The 20,258-nt window shown below is 38.8% G+C and overlaps 1 protein-coding gene across 6 annotated transcripts in view; it reads left to right on the forward strand.

The window, feature by feature from the left end:
- RBPJ (recombination signal binding protein for immunoglobulin kappa J region) overlaps positions 1-20,258 on the forward strand; it is a 237,907-nt gene that overhangs the window by 126,222 nt on the left and 91,427 nt on the right. Inside the window, exon 1 of one of the 6 annotated variants that reach the window (XM_040237978.1) lies at positions 617-640. The exons of the other annotated variants lie outside the window; for them this stretch is intronic. The gene's annotated coding sequence lies outside the window, so the exon portion shown is untranslated. Of the gene's footprint in view, positions 1-616; positions 641-20,258 lie in introns of those variants that run through there. 6 annotated transcript variants of the gene reach the window in all.

The raw sequence follows: 20,258 nt of genomic DNA on the forward strand, positions 1-20,258 counted from the left end.
GACCCCGCGCACGGAACTGGGGGCACCGGCGGCGAGGCCGGCGGGTGCGGGTGTGAGTGCGGCCGGGAGCGCGGGGCCCGCGGGCGCCGTGCCCGCCGCGCGCCTTCCGCGCCGCCGCTCGCCGGCCCTGCCTCCCAGCCCCGCGCAGCTTTGTTCCTCGGGGCCGTCGCTGCTGTCTCGCCGGGCTGGTGCCCCCAGTTCCGTGCGCTTTGTCTTTCCCCGCTGCCCCCCGCGACTCTCGACCCCCGGCCCTTTGTTCCGCCGCCCTGGGCGCTTTGTCCGACCCGTCGCGCCCCGCATCCTTTCTCCCTCTCCTCCCCTCAGCTGTCCTTCCTCCCGAACCCCTTTGTTGTCCCCCTCTCTATTCGGTAGCTTAGTGACCTGCCTCAGCCCAGGCACTAGATTTCTATCTTTCAATTTTTATTGCTTTATTTCTTTCGAGCGTTTCCCTCTCACCTTTCTGCTTGGTCCGTGATTACCCCCGGAGGCTTTGTCTCCCCCATCCAGTGGCTTATTTGCTTGGCACCCCTTTCACCTCCCAAGATCGGTTGATTTATCCACTACCCACGGTGTTTGTCGGCTGAACTGTCTCAGCCCCGGGGACTCCATCTGGTGTTTCTACGAGAAGACAGACCCTACGGTTTGTTGTTGTTGTGGGTCTCAAAGCTGCGTGGGGATACTTAGTTTCTTCCTCGGCGCTCCTCCTCTCCGGCACCCTTTTTTTCTCGGGATTGCGTGCACACCTTCCTACGATCCCTTTCTCTCGGGATTACAGTGTCTGCAGTTTTCTTCGCGGTCTCTTTGGGCGCCTGGTTGTTTTGCGTGGAAAAAGTAGCACTGGAAAAAGACCTTGGTCTCTTGATTATTGCACCCCCCCCCCCCGCCCCGCCTCTAGGTTTCTGAAGGCCTAGGCCAAGGGCGGCTGTCGTAGCTTTGCATCTGGATTAGTTGAGGGTGTTGTAGAGGCGCAAGGTGTATTTTTCTGTTGATGTGTAAGAATACTTTCAGTTTTCATGTTGGATATTCATTGGTGTGTGCGTAGCAGTTGAGTGCATTTTGGTTTGAAAAACGTGTGAATGCTGGGGTGGAGAATTTCAGCATTTTCAGGATTCTAGATTTAGAGTTAAGTTATTTTACCAGTAACTCCTACTTTGCAAGGAAAAAGGGAGGGAATTTTGCTGCTTGGGAATCTGGTACAACTGTTTTACCTTTTCTTAATTTTTAGATAGTTTACAGTTCTGTGCTTTTGCCTCTAGATTTATGATAGCCCTTCTGCCTCATCTTTGAAGTTGAAATGAGGCAAGCGCTTAAGAGTGCTATTTGGGTTGATGAATACTGCTTCTAGAATCTTGTGGAATGCATTCATCAAATGCAGTTAAAAGACATTTAAGTGATAATCTTTAAGGTAAAAGGGCTTCTAGTGTTAAAAGAGCTTTAATTTGTTCAGAGTGCTTACTGTTATGGAAATATTAAAAGCTTGGAGTTTTCTGTGGAAGTTGGGGGAAGGTGGTCTGGTGTACTTAAATGTTGCCTAAATATTCTGGTGCTGAAATAATAGGTATTAGATTTTGCAGTGTTACTAGACTGAATATACTGTTGAGGACACTGTCCCCCCGACTAGTTGATCGTTACTTTAGAAGATATGTTATCTATAAATATCATTTGCAGTGTCTTTTCATTTATAAACCAGGAGACGTGCTACTAGTAGAGGATATTATAAGTGTGAGGAATATTGGTGCTGTGGAAAGCATTTTTTTTAAGGCCGTGATTAGAACTAGTTTGAATTAGTTTAATTTTAATTAATTGAAAATCACCTTTCATAATTGATATGAGAGGCTTGTGTGAAAATTTGCAGTCTGGGTTCCATGAGTGGATTCCACCAACAATCATTTCGTCTTCCTTATTTGATTCTAGTGCACACTCATTCTTTTGAAGGTAAAATTTTGAGCACACACTGTTGTTTCTGACTGTAAGCAAAGTGTAAAGTGTATGAATGAAAGGTATTTTGCTCTGACTTGTGCAGATAAGAATGAGAACACAAACATCATAAAAGCAACTTTAAAAAATCAAGTTTTGTTTTTTGTTTTTAAATTGTGTAAGACCTTTATTTTGTGCCCAAATAAAACAGCACTTTTATTAAATTATATCAAACAGAAGCATATTTAGAAACATACAGCATGAGTTGTTATTGGGAAACTTTCATTCAGATTATTGACTATTAAAGCTTTAAATTTATTGTGCATGCAAATTGCAGATGGGTCTGTAGAGTATATTTTCAGGAAGAAGTATGAGAGACTCACTCAGTATTTTCACAACTATTCTAACATACGGATTCTAAATAAGTTTAAAACTTAACCTATTGTTCTATACCAGCCGATTTCTATCAGCATCTTAAGTGGCAAAGATAAAAAATAATTTGGGGAGAGGAGGAAGCCTCTCTTGACGGCTGTAATTCATTAAATAATCTTTGCCACTCTTGATGGACAAAGTTTTAGGGGGAAAATGGTGTTTGAAAGTTCTTGCAAATCTTAATTGTGGTATTTGGTCATTTTTAAAGATGTATTTTAAGAACCTAGGACTTGGCTTTAAAACATTATTTTATATTTTGCTTCCTCCTAATACGAAATCTGATGTTATTTCAACTAGGGGCAGTATTTTCTCATGGGTTGACTAAAAGTTGTTATTTTTGGCATCTGGCTTTATGATTATTTCCAAGTTACTCTGCTTCCCCTGGGCCAATTTCCTAACTATGTAGTAAAATGGGAATTGTAGTAACTTGCCACATCTGCACAGGACTGCTGTGCCTTAGGATTTGCAGAAAGCATAATTGGATGAAAGGTGTGGCTAAAAATCTAGGAATTCTTACTGAAATAAGCTGATGTGAAGTATGTCATACTTTATAGAAAATCACGTAGAAAGGTATGAACTAAAGTTCTTGGGAAATCACAGTGGTGATAGTGGGATGAAAAACCCCTGAATAGGTACTACAGTTTGGGTAGTAAAATTGATACTTTCTTTTTTTTAAAAAAGGGATAGGGATAAGTAAAACAAATTACAAGGTAGGGGTGTGTGTGTGTGTGTGTGTGTGTGTGTGTTGTGTAAGAGACTGAAGATCTGTCAGACTCAGATGTAATAACATTTTAAATTGTGGGATGCTTTTTCTCTGTTGACTTGTTTTCCGCACATGGTAATTTTTTAAAATGGTAGCACAAAACGTTTTCATTAGACTCTAGGCCAGAACGTTAATAGTAACAACTAATGTTCAGTATACCTGATATATTTTTTAACGCTTTGTCATTTGCTCTCAATATTTTCCAACAAGCAGGACCTTAATTTTGGACTTGACCTTTGGCCTAGGAAAGTCTTTTGCATTTGGGAGACACTATAGATATTTATTGAACAAACAAAACCTGTTGCTTCTCTGTTCCTGGTAGATGATGTCATGTCCCATTAGTTCTGCAAACAAGGTGTTCTTTCTAAAACTAACCCTTTACATTTAATCACTAAGAACTAATAATTTTCTCTTCTGAAAAACTCTTGAATCTGTCTCTTTCATCCTCACTGCCACAGTTCATGCTGGCATCATTCTCACCTGTCTTACTATAGACATTGCAGCTTTCTCTTTCTGCTTGTAGATTCACCCTCTGTGGCCAACTTCCACATAGTCTTTCTGGAGTGAATCTGATCACTTCACTCCTTAGTTTAAAAACCTTTCAATGGCTCCCCCTAGCAGCTTTTGTTAAGAGAGGCAGCAGAGTGCAGAGTTTATGAGCTCACTTTTAGGATTTAATCTGAACTGGGTTCCTATTTTGCCTTTGCCACAACCTCAGTAAGATTGACAAGCGATTTCACCTCTCCTTGCCTCCTCCATGAGTTGCAAGGTAATTATTTTTAGCTCAGCGGGTTGCTGTGAAAAGTAAATGGAATAAAACATTTTAGGATGCTTGGTACAAAGCAGGTGCTGAAAAAAATGTTAGGATGGCATGTAGGGGCCTCTATAGTTATTTCATTTATCTTTTCTTCAGTGAGACTGTTTGCCTTTCTGTCCCTTCATATTCAATTCTCCAGCCATATTTAATAATTTGGAGTTCCTTGCTTGGGCTCAGTCAGCAGTTTAATATATCCACATGCTTGACAAGTGCTGGTGTTTGTAGATTTGGGTCTGAATCCTCTAACTGGATTCACCAGACTGGGTTCAGTGCTTCTGCATGTATTCTTAAAGAACCAGGTGTAATTCACTTGGAAGTGTCATAACACAATTTTTTTTCATACTATATTCTTATACTCAAAAGAGTGTCTAGAACATGATGGGGGCTTCAGTAAAAAGTTTTTTGGACAAAGGACTTGGAGGACTTTGAAGCCTTGATACAACATGGTTCGTGTAAGCAGAATTTGATGTGTATAGGGAATATGTTGATTCCATAAGGAACTTAGCTGCTGAAATACCCAAAGGAATTGATATTTTCAGCTGAAGGCAGCCCATAGCTCCTGAGAATACTGCAGTACAATTCTTAGGCAAAAGCTCCTTTGGATTATTAGAAAATAGTGTATTGTTTGTACAAACTGACAGGCTTAAATATCGTATTTTTTTTTTTTTTTTTTGTATATTCAGTTGACTATTCAGTGTTTCTCACAAGGTTACATCATTTTTTTTTTTTTTAGGTTACATCATTTTTAAGTGTTTTAAATACTTCTTAGATGCATAGGGACATATATTAAACCTTAAGACTCTGTAGACTGCTTTTTTGGGGATCCATGTCTTTGAACCAAATAAGTTGATAATCTTCAGGAAGACTCAGGCTTTGTAGACAAATTACTCACAGATAATTTCTCCAAGCTTCAGGTTCTACCTCTATAAAATAACAAATGATATTTCTGTTGTATTTATCGGCGAGGCACACTGACTATCAAGTAAGGTAAAATATGTGTCAGATAAAACAGTGTATGTGTAAGTAATTTGTAAATCATAAAGTTCTGTGTACAAATACTTTAATTATAGTAATCAGTTTCTTTTGGTAACCTTTTGCAGTCAGGATTCAAGATGGAACTTTTTATCTTGCAACCTGTGGTTTGTGGGTCATGCTTTAGAAAGGAGCAGTGTATTTAGCGTAGAGGACCACAGCCCTTGAAACATGTTCCTTGGCATTTTGAGCAGACATATTTGGTACATTATTGCTTTGACCATGCATGTTGTTACGGAGTAATCCCCAACTTTTTGGGGTCTGCTTCTAGTCACTCTAGTCTCTGCTTGGACAGCCATAATGATGAAGGAATGTTGAGCCCAATTGCTACCATCTCAGACACCCTGCCCACAGTTCTGGATGCCCCGTAGGCCTGGCTCAACATCATGATCTCATTTATCCTTCATTAGGCCTGCTTCTGCTTCAGGAGGTGAAATGATATCCTGGTGGTGTGAAAAGGGTAATGCATTTCCTGCACACAGTTTACTACTGGGGAAGAAACAAGTATTGGGGGCACTGTGGCTTGCTGTGTACAATTGGTTGTAGTTACTTAGCTGTATCAATGTTTGTGTAGGTTTGTTGTGTTTAGACAATGCAGAGTGATAAGCATGACAACTTTTCAGTCAGGTTGTAAATTCATGACAGTTTTGGGAATATGGAAATTATTTAAGTTTACAAAAGCAAAAAGAAATTACTGCTTCTTAGGTATCCTAAATGGCAAACGCCTTGCAGTGGAAATGCTGCACTAGTTGGATGTGAGATGGAATACACTAGAAAATCAAGTTGACCCCTTTAAATTCCCCACCCATGCTTTCTTTTCTATATTCAATATATTTAATTTAGCCCTAGAACTAATGTTTTTTGTGTATGTGTTAATTAGAGTTATAAATGAATAAAAATTTTTTTCTCATTAAGTTTATATAACTAGGAAGAATGTTTATTGCTTTGAAGTGAAAGTTGCTCAGTCATGTCTGACTGTTTGCGACCCCATGGACTGTATAGTCCATGGCATTCTCCAGGCCAGGATACTGGAGTGGGTAGCCTTTGCCTTCTCCAGGGGATCTTCCCAACCCAAGGATTGAACCCAGGTCTCCCACATTGCAGGTGGATGCTTTTCCAGATGAGCCACAAGGGGAGCCCAAGAATACTGGAGTGGGTAGCCTATCCCTTCTCCAGCGGATTTTCCCGACCCAGCAATCCAACCAGGGTCTCCTGCGTTGCAGGCGGATTCTTTGCCAACTGAGTTATGAGGGAAGCACAGCTTTATGAAACCCTATTTTTTTAAAATTACATGATAAAGATTGTGTTATATAACTACAATATCAGTTGCCTTATAAAATAGGGAATCAGTGTTACAGATTTTTTTATTATTATAAATAACTTCTTTTGTAACAAGGATATATTCTCTTTTTAGAAAAGTGCTGCTGCACTAAGATCTTGCTTTATTTTTCCAGCATACTTTTTCTTTTGGCTGTGCTGCATGCCTTGTGGGATCTTAGTTCCCCCATCAGGGATCAAACCTGTTTCTCAGCAGCGAAAGTGCTGAGTCCTCTAACAACTGGACCACCAGAGAATTGCTTTTTTTTTTTTTTCCTTTTTTCTTTTTTAAATGGAACTTTTTAAAAAAAGGGTAGTTTTAGGTTCACAGCAAAATTGAGGGGAATATTTTCCGTGTACTTCTTGCCCCCACACAGATCACCTCTATTATCAGTATCCCCCAATAGAGTGATATATTTGTTATAATTGATGAATTTACATTGACACGTTATATCTCTCCAAATCCATAGTTTACAGTGGGGTTCACTGTACATTGGGGTACATCCTGTAGGTTTGGACAAGTGTGTGTGTGCATGCGTGCGTGCTCAGTCATGTCCAACTCTTTGCGACCCCATGGGTTGTAGCTTGTCAGGCTCCTCTGTCCATAAGATTATCCCACAGGGATTCTGGAGTGCATTGCTGTTTTCTCCTCCAGGGGATTTTCCCAGCCCAGGGATTGAACCTGCATCTCCTGTGGCTCCTGCATGGGCAGGCAGATTCTTTACCACTGAGCCACCTGGGAAGCCCTTGGACAAATATATCTACAAATGTATCTCCCATGTAGTAGCACACAGAGTAGTTTCATTGCCCTGTAAAATCCTTTGGGCCCTGCCTGTCCATTTCTCTCTCCTTTCCTTATCCCATCACGGCAACCCCTGAACTTTTTATTGTCTCCATAGTATCCAGCATACTTTTTCAAATCATTTAACTTTTGGTTTGAATATGAGGAAATTTTTCATGCAAAAAATTATATAGTTCTGTACAGAGCTCCTGATCTACCCAGTACCTGGAGAAAGTGAAAGTCACTCTGCCGTGTCTGACTATTTGTGACCCCATGGAATATACAGTCCATGGAATTCTCCAGGCCAGGATACTGGAGTGGGTAGCCTTTCCTTTCTCCAGGGGATCTACTGAAACCTAGCTGAGTATTTACAAATGGGAAAGTGAATGAGGTGAACAGGTGTAAGAGCACCTACAGAGCTGAGAGTCTGTTTCCACCAGCTTTTAAGTAAATACTGAGTATTTTTGCATACTTTTGTAACATTTGACATACTTTTGTAACATTAGACATCTTTCTGCAAGTATGTAAATACATCTGTATTATCTTTTTTCTCTGTCTGTGTATCTAATCTATCAGCGAGCTTCATAAGAACTGGATCAGTATTTTACTTATGTTGCATAATTGTGGAGCAGCTGCTGTTGGCTAGATTGTACAATACTTGGTGGATGAACAGGACTTGAATGGATTTAATAAAATATAAAACTTGCCACTAGGTGGCACTTAGTTTAAGTGATAAATAAAGCTGACGTTCAACTAGATGGGTTTTTCTGTGTAGAGCCCATTGATAAAATGACCCCCTGGATTCATTCATGTTCAGCTCTCTGCCAGTTTTGGGCTCTACTTTCTGAAGTGGGATATGAAACATATAGCAAATAGAAACCTAACTTAGAGTGTTGAAAAACAGAAAGTGTAATGGCATTAGAGTATGTCCTGTGAAAAGAAGCTGAAGTGAAGCTTAGTGAAATTGACAGGTGATCAAATTTTCCACTGCTGAGTGTATTTAAAGTGAAGTCTTAGATTTTAGGCCTTGTTTTTCCTTAAGAATTTGTGGATCGTTTTAAAGAAGGTTGGGAATTAGTTTCTTCTTGCATTTAATGAAAGATGATGGAGAAGAGTGGTCTGTAGGGATACCGGACTACGATTCTATATCCTGTTATTTATATTCTGGTATGTTGTCCTCTTCTTGTTGTGGAATAACATATCATAGAAAGTAACTGCATCCTGTGTGACAAAAATTGTTAAATCCGTTAGATTCAGGAAACTTCAGATCTGGAAAAGACTTTGTTAATCATATGCTCTAAAGTAATTACTCACTGAAATGTAGGCACAGATTAAATAATTTACCCGTAGCTAATGGCTGAGACACATTGAGTATCTGAGCTGAGACTAGTGTGGGGAGAGCTTTATGCTGGTCTTTTATTCTTTTGTGTTTATACCACTCTGCTGCCTTTTGAAGTTACATGCACTTTGTTTCTTAAAATACTTTTCTTCCCCTATTTTTGTGGGCTTAGATGAAGAATACAAATCTTGCAGCCCCAGGTCTGGGAGTGCTACTGCCAGTTTGCTTAACAGACGTCAACTCTAAGCCTTTCCCCTTTTCTGTTTCCCTGTTCTTTATCTTGTACTGTATATTGACTGACCGAGGTAGCCACATCCTTGTTCTCACTGCACATCTCCTCAGCCACTCTGCTTTAGTTGTCCCTATGCAGGAACTGCCTGGGTTCACTTAACCCCTGGTTCACTCCAGTCTCTGCTGCTTGCCTCCTTAGCTTCTTAGTTCTGCCACTTGGCACTAAATTGCACCTGGCTATTTCCAAAACTTCTGGAAGAGAAAATGGCGGAAGAGGAGGTAGAGAAAAAAGAAGACTGTCATAGGGATGGAGGCCACAACTTGAAATTGTATACTGAAAGATGAGCTTGTTTATAAATTTGATGATTTTCATACAGTGAATTTCTAGTGTATTTATGTCAAGATAATATTACTCTCTTGACTGCTCAGATGCTAGGTTGTGTCCAACTCCTGTGACCCCAGGGACTGTAGCCTGCCAGTCTCCTCTGTTCATGGAATTCTCCAGGCAAGAATACTGGAGTGGGTAGCGATAGTGCTGAATTAATGGGAGTTGTTGCTTCACTGTTGTAATGTTGGAAAAAAAAACAAACCCTAGACAGTTATAGCTTTCAAAGATTATTTATTTCACAATTATTGATAAACAAGTCACATTTCATTCCGGCTTTCCTCTATGCTACAGTGTGATGGGTACATTTTAATACAGAATTTAGTGGCATGTTATTCCTTTAAACTTCGTTTCTTAGCTGTAAGTCCTTGACGTTGTCAGTTGGAAAATTAAATCTTTTAAATTACATAAGAATTTAAATTCATATGGTAGCTTAGGTGTGCTGTTGATTTATTTTCCCATTTCATTTTACCCTGTTTCTACAGTTATTTCAGAGAAGTGACTATCCTGATGTGGAAGTTTTTTTTAAGGGCTAGTTAATGTCATCTGTAACACTCATCTTGATTATTTCTCTTGTTGGAAAAATAATATATTTGTTATAAGAAATTCAAAAGTTACTTGAATATGTCGTGTAAAGTGAGCCACTGTAGTCTTCCAGTAGGAAATTAGCTACTGTTATCAACTGGGAGCATATTCTTAAACTTTGTTTTAAATGGAAATGCTAACATTCTATATTTAAAATGTCATTAGTTTAGCAACCATATACATATATATATATATATTTTTTTTTTTTTTTTTAAAGCAAACAAAATATTTAAGGGGATTAGGGAACTGACATTTTGGTTGAATGTCTACTGAGACCTCAACTACACTGTGAAGGGAGATGGTATCTCCATTTTATAGATAAGTCTGAGGGTCAAGGATTTAGTGATTTAACCCAAGCTCACACAGCTTTCTTTCTTCCTTGCCACTGTCCTACCCTGTACTCTGAGAGCTTCTGTTATCTCTCCACCTAAATGTTAATCATTTGAAAGCTTCCAAGCTCTCTATTAGATGGCAAGACAGTCCCAGATATAAGTAAGTCTAATACGAGGCTTAGGAGATTATTATATCCTTCTCTATTACAATACTTCAAAAATAAACCTTTATTTTTGACTAGTGTTTGAACTCAAAAGGTTCTCTGAAGTAGCATCATTTGTCTATAAGTAAAATTTTAAAAATAATCTTGTCGGATACTCCTGGGATGAAGTTAAATCAGTTAAATCCTCTTTCCCCAATTTGTGTTTTTAGTTTTTGTCCATCATCTTACTCCTTTTCCGCCTAGAGACCAATTTTCAGGTCATTTAATTATTTTGTATACACATTTTATAAGTTATATAATTGTGTTGTAACTAAAGTTTCCCCAATTGTAAAATGGGGAGTATATCTCAGAATTCTTGTGAGGATCTCATGCATGTATGCAAACAGGCTGCCAGACTCGGCTGTTCTCCAAGAATTACTTACTGCTGATTTCCTTTCGTACATTTCTTTGAAGCCACTGCTTTACTACTTATTTTTATGTCCTTCTTTTGTTACATGTTAAAATCTGATTTTTCATCCCAGACCATCAATAAATAACCCTTCAACTGGCTCCCAAAACCTGGTTTTATTTTTCTGCATCCTTTGTTTTTTGTTGACCATGATGTCTTTGTTCTTGACTATTAAGACACTATGTTAACCTCTTGAACATTCCATCTTTTTACCTGTTCCATCTTTAGTCTTAAATATTGTGGTTTGCAGTCTTTTTCTTTCCTTGCTTTATCTATTCTTTGACTTTATATTTGTATCATTGCCTCAGATGTTTAGATCTGTATTTCTAAAACTATTACTAGTTGTTCTGTAGGCCAGCCAAATTTGTTTTTTCCAAACAACATGTTTTTTCCTACCACCTAGACCTGTTATCGGAGAAGGCAATGGCACCCCACTCCAGTACTCTTGCCTGGAAAATCCCATGGACAGAGGAGCCTGGTGGGCTGCAGTCCTTGGGGTCACTAAGAGTTGGGACGACTGAGCGACTTCACTTTTGCTTTTCACTTTCATGCATTGGAGAAGGAAATGGCAACCCACTCCAATATTCTCGCCTGGAGAGTCCCAGAGACAGAGGAGCCTGGTGGGCTGCCGTCTGTGGGGTCGCACAGAGTCGGACACCACTGAAGCGACTTAGCAGCAGCAGCAGCAGACCTGTTATAGTATCCTATAAAATAGGCATTGTTATTTAGTCGCTAAGTTGAGTCTGACTCTTTCACAACCCCATGGACTGTAGCCCTCTGTCCATGGCATTTCCCAGGCAAATACTGGAGTAGGTTGCTATTTCCTTTTCCAGGGAATCTTTCTGAACCCAGGGATCAAACCCAAGTTTCCTTTGCCTCCGGAATTGCAGGTGGCTTCCTTTACCGCTGAGCTGTTTCATATACTCTGGGCTCTCCTTTCCTTGCTCACTGCCATTGTTTTATTCTCCAGGCCAGTTTCGCCTCCTGGTTGGACCACTGTCGTACATAGTCTTGTCTGCTCCTTCCTCCGCACCCCTGAATTGCTTCCTTCTTTAATCTGTGGCTTTTGGTGGTTCATTATTGTACACATGTTAGTATTGGGAGTTTGTGGGGTTACCTGGTAACCTAATGTTTTTCTAAATGTTGTCCACAGATTTTGATTTTGTTTGGGTGCTTTTTATGTGGAAAGGCTGAAAAACTAAGCTGGTGCCACCACCATCCTAAAATCCTGTCTTGAGTTTTTTAAAAAGAGTCGTTTAGACAAATACATATTCCTTGTAAACAAAGATCAGTATAGTAAAGTGAATAAGATAGTTCCACTGCACATCTAAAATCACAACTCCCAGAGATACGCAGTGCTTACAGTGGGGTGAGTATACTTTGAAACTTAAGGGCAAACTCTCTACTTGTGCCTTAGATTACTTGCTTTCTCAGCTGTTCTGTGACATTGGCTAGCTCTCTGGCCTTCCCGTTGGTCTCAATTTTTGCCTTTTTAGTGAAGCGTTCTTGACAATATACAAACATGCTGCTTTTTCTCATCTGGATTCCCCACTCCCCACTAGTTCCTATTTCTCTATTTCCCGCCACCCCCCCTCACCCCTCACTCCACCCAACAAAGTTATTTGACTTGACTTGATCAGTGGCATTTGACATCTTGTTCGAACTTTTTTTTTCTTTGACTTCTAGGATACAACACTTGGTTTCCCACCTCACTGGCGCTTTTTTTTTTTTTTCAATCTCCTTTATAGTGCTTTTCATTTTACTCTATTTATCCTACTTTCTATTCCACATTTTGTTCTCTTTCCCTGTTTTATTTTACTCACTGGCATGTATCACCTTCTAACAACGTATGTTATTCGCTTTTTACTTTATTTCTCTTCCCCACTGGAATATAGTGGGTACGCAGTATGTGTTTGTTGAATGAGTGAATAAATGAAGTGTTCTAACTGCATCACTGTTTGAATGCCCTGTTGTTTTCTCATTGATTTTAAAGTCCTACTTTTACTGTTGTATGTTATACTTAAAAAATTTTATAGGCCCCCTGGTACAGATACAGATTCATCTAATGTGGAGCCTGTGTAGTCCATGGGGTCGCTAAGAGTTGGGCACGACTGAGTGACTGCACTTTCACTTCTCACTTTCATGCATTGGAGAAGGGATATGGCATCCCGCTCCAGTGTTCCTGGAGAAGCCCAGGGACAGGGGAGCCTGGTGGGCTGCCGTCTGTGGGGTCTCGCAGAGTTGGACACGACTGAGCGACTCGGCAGCAGCAGCAGCTTTGAGCTCTGTTGTTGCACTTATTCTGTGCCGTGCTTGGTTGCTCAGTCATGTCTGACCTCTTTGTGACCCCATGGACTGTCGCCCACCGTGCTTCTCTGTCCGTGGGGATTCTCCAGGTAACAATACCGGAATGGGTTCCCATGCCCTCCTCCAGGGAATCTTCCCAGCCCAGGGATGGAAGGCCTTGCCATTGTCTGGAGAGGAAGATAGTGTTCTTTTGTTTTACAGAAACTTTACCAAGTCCACCTGCTGGTTGGTGGGGGCTTGAAATTCAAACTTATGTCTCTGGATTCCAGTCCCATTGCCATGAACATCACCTGGTGATGATGCTCCTGGGCATCCCCCCTTCCCCATGTGTGGTTAACTCTTAGTCATCCATCAGCACATGATTGGCTGTGCTCACTAACCACAGGAGCCCCTTCCTCAGTCCAGGCAGAGAACAGATCTGATGCAGGAGGGTAAAGTTGAATAGGGAGTTGGTTTATACAGGAGTATTTTTAAATAGACTTTTTAAAGAACAGTTTTATGTAGGATTTTTGCTCTAAAGTTTATTATATGATTTTGGAAGGAAGGTTTTTGAAAGAACACAGGCTGGTGATCATGAAATAGACACAGTTCACCACTAACTAATTTGATAATATCCCTGCTTCACTTATTTTCTGTGTAATTGATATCTTGGATCTAGGCTTTAAGTTAGAAATGATACTGTATGTGCTGGAAGGCTTTAGAAAGCAATTCTCATACCATGTAAGTGAAAGGTATCACTATTAAAAATGACTTTGAGTCTTATGTTTTTGGTACTTGAGATATATACATTCTTTTTATTATACTGGAGTACTTTTCATTTTGTTTTATGTAAAACCGTTAAAGTGTTTTGCTGTCACATTTTGTTGTTTTTCTAACTAAGACAGCAGCTGTGGATGTGGCTTAAAAACTGATGAACATCTACAATGATGAGCCTTATGGAGCAATGAAAGGCCGCTCACAAATGGTACCCACAGTTGCAATGAATCCTGTGTTTGTTCCCTAAGGGTGAATGTGTTTTGAGAGGGATGAGTTAGGACAGTACAGAGAGAGTGTTTCTATTCTGGGACTCTTTGGAGCAGTCATTTCTATGACTGCTCTCCATTTCTTATGACTTTGAAGGAATTTGGGATATTTTGCTTGACTTTTTGATAATCTTTAACTGTATTATTTGGATATGTGTACAGTAAAGGTAAACTGTAGTTTTAGTTGGTTTATGAACATGGTTTCTGTCATCAAATATTTTTGCGTTGGGCAGTTACTCATAAGCAAGTACTTATGAATGATGCTTTACCTATGTCTGCTGTTTAAAGCTATAAATGATGGATTGTTTGGAACTAACCCACTCCAGTTTTCTTGCTTGGAGAATCCCATGGACAGAGGAGACTGGCCAGCTACAGTCCATGGGGTTGAAAAAGAGTCAGACTCAACTGAGCGAGTAACACACAATAACACACATAATTAACTCCTACATAGTGTTTTAGACACAGTGTATATCCCTGTTTTCATATCAAAAGTATATGGTTTTAATGTTATTGAGCAGATACAAATAGTTAAGTATAAATTATTAAAGATAGTTTTCCTCTGAGATACTAAAGGGAAGGGAAGTCACTCAGTCGTGTCCGACTCTTAGCGACCCCATGGACTGCAGCCCACCAGGCTCCTCCATCCATGGGATTCTCCAGGCAAGAGTACTAGAGTGGGGTACCATTGCCTTCTCCAAAGGTCGTGCCTAAAACTGAGCTACAAGAAATAAGGGAACCTCGGTTATTTTTTGTTAAAATATCTAGAAGATAAAACTTCTTCATTCTAGAAAATAATTTATTTCAAAAAGACAATAAAAAAGAGGGAATGGTTGAAGAACAGTAGTTAAAACAAATGCAACTCTGACCAAAAATCAAACAAAGCAAAAACTCCCATAACTGTATGTATGGGATTATAGGTCAGTATTTATGCAGTTATTAGAGTGTGTATTTGCAAACCTCTAAACTATGTGTTTAAATCTACATAATAGATTCACTTTATTTGTAAAGGCAATGTTTAACATGCTTCCTAATCATAAATTGCTTATTATTGAAGATATTAAAAAAATACAGGTTGAATATGTCTCATTCTTTCTAGTGGTTAAGAGAGTTTAAGAGTTTTTTTTTTTCCTGAGAGTTTAAACTTTGACAGTAACGTCTATTCTTTTATTGTGTAGCACAGGATTTTATGCACATTAAAAATCAGTTTTTATGAATTGTGGTTATTATCCACAATCATTTTTAGATATAAAAGTGTTTCCAGTGAGTTACTTCTGATTCATAATCAGATTTTAGTAGAGCAGATGTAGACTACCGATGGAATAATTAACCAAAAATATTAGGGGGATTAGAGAGCCCTTTGTGTAACATTTATCTTTAGTTTTTTGGCTAGTTTATATGAATAATTAACATTTTGAGGCAGTTAAATTCTCTTTTCTTGGGATTTCACAGTTGTCACTGGTAGCTGTAATCACTAGGGAAATAGAAATATTATTTCCATGAATAATGGCTTTTTCAGCACTCATCTCTGGCAGTGCTCCTGAGGTTTTTGTTTATGTGTTTACTAATCACACCAACTTGGTATACTTTGGAAAGATGACACCTGGCAATAGAATGTGATGTAGATACTAGAATGACTTAGTGAACTTGAGAACTTCCAAAAGTTGAAAGTGTATGAAATTCCCATGTTCCCTGGGGGAACTTAGTCTATTCCTATGAGAGGAATTACCTAGTAATGGATACTTCTTACTCATTAGCTCTGACATCAGTGTGCTATTTTCATTTCTGCTTGGTCAGATAACTAGCCCATCCAGTGCTTTGAGGCACTGGTAGGTTTTTGTTAGGATTAAGGATAGGTTTCTATTGTGTATGAGGAAGATTTTCAGAGGATATAGTGATACAGTTATTGAAAATTACAAAATCATGCCTTTTTTTTCTGCTTTAATGTGAAGCTTTTTCTTGTTATTAATAAGATTATCTCCCCCACCCCCCATGTGTCTGTTTTCCTTTTCCTTTAACTTTTTTTTTGGTGAGGAGGGCCCCTGCTGCCTGGATTGTGGGATCTCAGTTCCCTGAGTAGGGGTTGAATCCAGGCCCTCGGCAGTGAAAGCGTGGAGTCTTAACCACTGGACTGCCAGGGAAATCCCATTTTGGAAATTTTAAAAGACAAATATTGGGGATCCACATGTATACTTATGCTCCTGAAATTTCAAAGGCACAAGTCTACTATTAGGGTTCTAAAAGTTTTGCGTTTGTAAGCTACATTTACTCTGTAGCAAGGAATATCTGTATTTTGAAGTCACTTTTTTAAAATTAATTGAAGGATTATTGTTGTACAGAATTTTGTGGTTTTCTGTCATACGTCAACAAGAATTAGCCATAGGCACATCATGTCCCCTCCCTTCCATCTCTCTCCCCATCCCACCTTTCAGCCGGTGACCGAGCCCTTGTTTGCGTTCCCTGAGTCATACAGCAGATTCTCACTGGCTGTCTGTTTTACGTATGGTACTGTTAAGCTTCCATGTTACTCTCTCCATACATCTCCTTTGCTCTCTTCTCCCCTCCCCCGCATCCATAGGTCTGTTCCCTAGGTCTGTTTCTCCATTGCTGCCCTGAAAATAAATTCATCAGTGCCATCTCTTTAGATTCCATATATATGTGTCAGTGTATGATATTTATCTTTCTCTTTGTGACTTGAGGGTAAAGCATCTGCCTGCAATGCAGGAGACTCAGGTTCAGTCCGTGGGTTGGGAAGATCCCCTGGAGAAGGAAATGGCAACCCACTCCAGTATTCCTGCCTGGAGAATCCCATGGACAGAGGAGCCTGGTGGGCTACAGTCCACGGGGTCACAAAGAGTCGGACACCACTGAGCGACTTCACTTTCACTTTCACTCTGTGTAATAGGCTCTGGGTTCATCCATCTCATTAGAATTGACTCAAATGTGTTCCTTTTTATGGCTGAGCAGTATTACATTGTATGTATGTACCACAGCTTCTTTATCCATTCATCTGTCTTTGGACATCTAGGTTGCTTCCATGTTCTAGCTATTGTAAATAGTGCTGTGATGAACATTGGGGTACATTCAATTTTGGTTTCCTCAGGGTATATGCCTAGTGGGATTGCTGGGTCATACAGTGGTTTTATTCCTACCTTTTTAAGGAATCTCCATCTGGTCTTCTGGAGTGGCTATATCAGTTTGCATTCTCACCAACAATGCAAGGGTGTTGCCTTTCTCCACACCCTCTCCAGCTTTTATTATTTGTAGACTTTTTGGTGATGGCCATTCTGACTGTTGTGAGGTGGTATCTCATTGTTGTTTTGATTTGCATTTCTCTAATAATGAGTGATGTTGAGCATCTTTTCATGTGCTTGTTAGTTGAAGTCATTTTTTAATGATATCCAAAAGTGAATCTAATGACAGAATTTGTGAAGATACGTCATTTTAAAAAGACAGAATGGAGCTTTATTTCTTTAGTATAACTGCTTGGGGCAAGTTGTAAGAGTGAGAGTAGTCTTTTGGAGTTATTAGAAATTTGTCAAGAAGTAAAAAGCTGGTGCTTTACACATTTTGTTGGAGTGGGAGGTGGTGGTGCCATTCGTTAGGATGAGATAGCACTGAAAGAAATGACAGTGGAAGAGTAGAATTAGTGTTGGTGGGGAGAAGTTTTTGGTTTTGAACATGTTGTGTTGAGGCCTGTGTGAGAGAGTTAGTTGAACATTTCCAGTGGCCAATTACATATATAAATTTTTTTTTCTGTGGTTTCTGGAGCTCGGGAGAAAGAGGTCCCTTTTGGAAATATAAACTTGAAGACTGCTAGATAGTAATTAAAACCTGGAGTGTGGGCAAAATCTCCTCAGGAGTTAAGCAGAGACAAACCTCTGGTGAGCATCAGCACTTCAGGTAGAGGTGTAAAAACTAGTAAAGGAAAAATTTTTTTTCCTTTGTTTCTATTAACAATAGAGGTGAAACAAAAGCCTAGACAATGTAGTGTCACAAAAAAGAATAGAGTGCTTCTGGGAGGGGGGAAACTTGTCAGCTGTGTCCATGCTGCAAAGAGGGCACATGAAATAAATACAGGTGCTCACCAGTTAGGACTTCAGGATTTCAAATCAGTAAAAACAATCTCAGTGAACTGGTGGGAGCTAAAATGTGTTTTGACGCGGGTTGAAGAGGTGGAGACGACTCTTCCAAGAGCAGTGGTTCAGAATTTGGTGGGAATGGAGCCTAGGTGTGGTGATGGAGCTTTTTAAGGTGGAATTGCCTTGATTTGTTTATATGCTTATTGGAAGGAACACAATGAGGGAAGGGGATGAAACGTAATTGAAACTCCTTTTGTTGTCTTTTCTATAACATTGTATAGCTTCTTATGTGTTAATGGAAAGTCAACAATAAAAGTGGCTTTTGCTGGGGAGAGGGACACAAATTAAATAATGCTGTGACAGTGGAGACATTCATGAACTTGACTGATTTTCTTAAACTTTTCAGAGCCTTTCCACATTGACTATCTCATTTTGATGAGGAAAAATATTCTGTATTGTTTTTCTCCTCAAGGGATGATGTTTATTTGTTGATTCTTTCATATTATTATTATTTTTTGCTTGGTGTCCCTAGTGATTAACTGAGGCATGGTGGATTTAATTAATTCATGTGAAGCCAAAGAAGATTGCCTATCTTTGGGGTCTTGATCAGTATACTACAAGAGCAGCATGCCTCCTGCAGCAGTTTGTTTTGTTTTGTACTGTATTATAGTCTCGAGACTTTCGGTTGTTTACCTGTATCAGTAAAAAGTTAACATATACCCCAATATATGTGATTGTGTAGTAATAAATTATTCGAAATGTACTTTGCTAATATTCACAATGAAGTATGTACAGAAATCTCAAATGTTGTGAGACAAATGAGGTGAAAATTTTAAAGATACTTTTAATAGAATGGTAGAACTCCTTTTTATCTTCACAAGTATTTTTTAGGGAGAGCAGTGTAGTTAGTTTTCTTTATTATTTTTCTAAACTGTATATATAATATGCTTATTATTATTATTTTTAAATCTTGGTTTATACTTTATGAGAGTCATTTAGAGAGCTAGTTGTAAGTTGTTTTATTTACGTAAAAATCATGTAATTTTATAGTTGAAATGCCACTGTTTAAATGCCATGCTTACCTTAAATGTTTTTAATTTTACAAAAATAACTGCTGGATCACATATTACAGGAAGCTCCATGCCTTCACAGGAAAAGTAATCAATTTGGGAACCTCTTTGTGTAAAGAAAAATGAGTAATTCGTCTGATTTCACAATCCTTTTAGGTGCTTTGCTCTTGTGTGAAGAGCAAACCTCTATGTCGTAGAAAAGATTTTCATGGTTACTCCTTATTTCATGAAGCTGCAGTGTTTTATATAATTAACCATATCCATGACATCTGGTAGTACTTTGTACAATTCGGTTGTCATTTTCTTTGCTTGGTAATTGAAAGGTGAAATGAATAAGTTTCTTGTGTGATGGGATCTCAGTAAGCTTTTTATAGAAAGTTTTATTCTGAGTGAAGCAGGCACTCTCATAGCAGATGATATTCTAGATTTTCCATAAAAAATTTTAAATAAGTAAAGAATCTCCCTCGTGAAGACACCTTGTCTTGTTTTCTATGCCTTGTACCTAGAAGAATGCCTGTCATGTAAAAGGCAGTCAATAAATATTTAACTGTAGAATGAATTTGCAGCTGAGAACATATTGATATTTTCCTGTATTTTCTTAGAAATCTTTGCATTTCATCAAGAAGCCAGCAAAGACTGTATAAACTGAGGCACATTAGAAAAACATAACTACTCACTTTATGACAAATATCCTCTAGTATGTAATTTTTTCTAATACTAGTTTTTTTCCCCACCATAATCTTGAACAGTATTTTCTGTGTATATTTATACAGTAATTTACTGAAAGAAAAATACATTTTGGTTTATGTTCATGTTATTCCCCAAGTCATATTTAAGCCTTGTCTACCATTACAGGAAAAATAAGTTTTTCCCCATGGTATGTGTTTCTTATCTTACACTATTTTATAAGAAATCATAAAAGAAACATCTAAACTGAGTGATTTCCAAAGTTCTAAACTGAAAATCATGATTTTAAATATTGCCAGAGAGAAAAAGCTCACAACCCAGAGATCTGTTAATGTTTTAAGTACTTAAAAATTTAAGTATTTTACTAATTGTTGTTGCTTTACACTGTCATTTGCTAGTATATTGGGGCAAATTTTATACACAGGGAGAAGTTATTGTTGGTAATAGGTGTAAATCTGTGTTTTAAAAAGTTATCTTTATCTTCTTTTGACTCTTATTCTATCTGGTTAATCATTTTTACTTGGTAAAGAGGGAATACTAAGAAGAAAAG

The sequence above is a fragment of the Oryx dammah genome, unplaced genomic scaffold (genome assembly GCF_014754425.2).
Source record: "Oryx dammah isolate SB20612 unplaced genomic scaffold, SCBI_Odam_1.1 HiC_scaffold_3, whole genome shotgun sequence".
In the NCBI taxonomy this organism is placed as follows: Eukaryota; Metazoa; Chordata; class Mammalia; order Artiodactyla; family Bovidae; genus Oryx; species Oryx dammah.